This window comes from Protopterus annectens, unplaced genomic scaffold (genome assembly GCF_019279795.1).
Source record: "Protopterus annectens isolate FY-2018-M unplaced genomic scaffold, PAN1.0 ctg60978_obj.part0, whole genome shotgun sequence".
In the NCBI taxonomy this organism is placed as follows: Eukaryota; Metazoa; Chordata; order Ceratodontiformes; family Protopteridae; genus Protopterus; species Protopterus annectens.
In genome coordinates this window covers 11,545-14,165 of record NW_025049666.1, presented here as the reverse complement: position 1 = coordinate 14,165, position 2,621 = coordinate 11,545, and the positions used below count along the sequence as shown (strand labels likewise).

Sequence of the window (2,621 nt, the reverse complement as noted above, 5' to 3'; positions counted from 1 at the left end):
TTAACTGCATTGTTATTACAAACATCGATTCAACAACACCAACCTTTCCGCCTGCTACCATTATGGCAATATCAGTCTCATGCATATTTCATTACATCTGGCCAGATGAACAAAGCCAAAGATGTACTTTAAGAAATTGTCCTGCATCTGTGCTACTTCATAAGGAAACTTAGCTTCACTGGCATTGCAAATTGGTTAGGCAGTCTGTAAACTCACAGGAGATCAGAACATAACAGATCTCCCCTCATCTAGAACGTGGACACAGATAATATTCTGTGCAATCACTGAAGTTTCAAAATTAATTTTGCTTAAGATCCTTTCTGTCATTAAATGGTCAGTATGATATGGCATCCTGTGTGTCTATCAATGGAAGAATCATCGTAAAATTTACAATCACAAATATTGCACAACGCTTATCTAAACGCAGCAGCCAATGCATGCCATATGATGCAACCTCTTATAAAGCATTTGCATAATATAAACAATACCTGGACACAGTTCAGCATATTCTAACTTATTCCTTTTGGTACCTCTGAGAATAACCAGTATTGTTCTATTTTCATATCATTCTGCTGCCAGACATCACTTCCCACATATTGCATAGTGCTACAAAACTGAAAGGTTTGCTTTCTACAGCTGTAATACGGCATTCAGAATGAAAACTCGAAAGTAGCCAAAGCCTTTAGAAGTGCTTTCTGACTCATCCTTTCAACTCTGCTACATTTTACACAAGGAAAAGCAGCTGGTGGGGATATGCTGCATACAGCCACATGCAAATGGGGATGACTATTCCAGGTATTAAGTTCTGCAGGAGGAAAATCAGATCACAGCAAGTGAAAATGAAACCACTGCATCTTTTTGAGCCAATAAATTAATTCAGAGCAAATTAATTTAAATATACTGAAATATTATATCAGTGTCTAATGGTGATGGGTGACTGACTGCACAACCTAGCAGCATACTAACATCAAGCATCATCCAAAGCCTTTTTCCTTGTAACAAATTGTGAGCTGAGAGACAGCCAAAAGTGATAGACCTGCTTCCAAGGTTTAACCTCACAAGATACATAGTAGAAAGGAAGAAACATCAAATCTAGACTATAAATTCCTTTGTAGACAATGTCAAATGTAACGTCCCCATTGGGGAACATAATACAGAGATTTCGAAAAATCTTCTCTCACGCTAATAAGAAAGTTAGCACAACCTTGCTCTAGAAGAAAATTCTACATCTTCCCATATCCATCTGTGAAGAACTGAGAGGAATATTTTATCAATCGTGCTGCCATCAATCAGGAGTTCTAAATTGCAACAAGTCAAGAGAGTGCACTGACACCAAATCAATCAGGTCATGACTGGAAGAAAATTCTAACCCCAAGATATGCACACAGCAAGCGTGATGCCTCCCTGTGTATCAGAAATTTTCATCACATTCTAATCTTAAATTCCCTCTGAAGTGTTAATGTACCTCAGGTTCAAAAAATATGATCCTCATTTGTACCGGGTAAGAGAATGTCCTGCCATTTTTTTTTATCATATGGATGGCTGTAGTCTCCTTAGGTGGAGAGATAATTTTCCATCCATAACTTCAGAGAACTGCAACTAAGGGTGATCATACTGCAGCACATTTGCACAAAAGAGAATCATTGCTCCAACGTAAAATACATGTCTATGAAATATAATGCAAACAACAATGTAAATGGATTAACATGTATGAAAAATAGAATTAACATTATCCCAAAGCCAGTTAGTTCACATTAAAATCTACTTCTACTGGGAAAATAAAAGCAACCAAATTTGCAGTGGGAACCATAAAGACAGCGCCTAAAATAAATCTAAAGAAAAGTGGAATTTCCAAAAATTCCACCCCTGACCCAAAGTTATGTAGACTAGCTAAATGGTAATCCAAAGCATGGTGACAATTTACCCTTTCCTTCATGTCCTGCAGGAGAACAAATGAATACTCATATTCCATACCTGGGACAAAACTTCTGTGTCATATGTTGTGTTGCTTGCTAGCACTTCTATTTTCATGCCTTTAGTATCCTATAGGTAAGCTGCAAAATCCTTGCCGGTGACAAAAAAAAAATAAAATGAAAACAAAAATTTGCAACACATACAGCAGTGGTACAGGCAGGACACTGCTACAGACAAAATATAAGACAAACCGCAGAGATGCATACCATAAAAGGGCCCAGTGGCCTAATGGATAAGGCATCAGCCTCCAGAGCTGGGGATTGTGGGTTCAAGTCCCACCTGGGTCGATAATTCTTTACCTTTAAAAATTAAACAATTCCATCATAATGCTAAATCAGTTCTAACATTCTTCCAAAAGCTGCATTTCAACTTGAATGAACTATGCAACAACACTCTTTATGCCAATCTCCTTTTCTTTCTGTACAAGAATTGCACTTTTCTACATTATTGGCATGAATTCAGGTATTCCTACTATTCCAGTTTCCTTCTCATAAGTTTCTTCACTTTTCTTCCTACCTTCCACACTCATTCTGGCTGGCATCCTGCACTCCAGCATATCTTCTTCATAACTGTGTATTGTACCAGACCAGTCACACTAGACAAAGGACAATGCTTCCTTTTGCAAAGCTGCATTAAACAACTACTCT

The 2,621-nt window shown here is 37.7% G+C and overlaps 1 non-coding gene across 1 annotated transcript; it reads left to right on the top strand.

Annotated features, from left to right (window-relative positions):
• Positions 1-2,188: 2,188 nt before the first annotated feature.
• On the top strand, positions 2,189-2,261 carry TRNAW-CCA. Its single transcript has one exon. It is a non-coding gene; the product is annotated as a tRNA-Trp (tRNA).
• Positions 2,262-2,621: the final 360 nt, after the last annotated feature.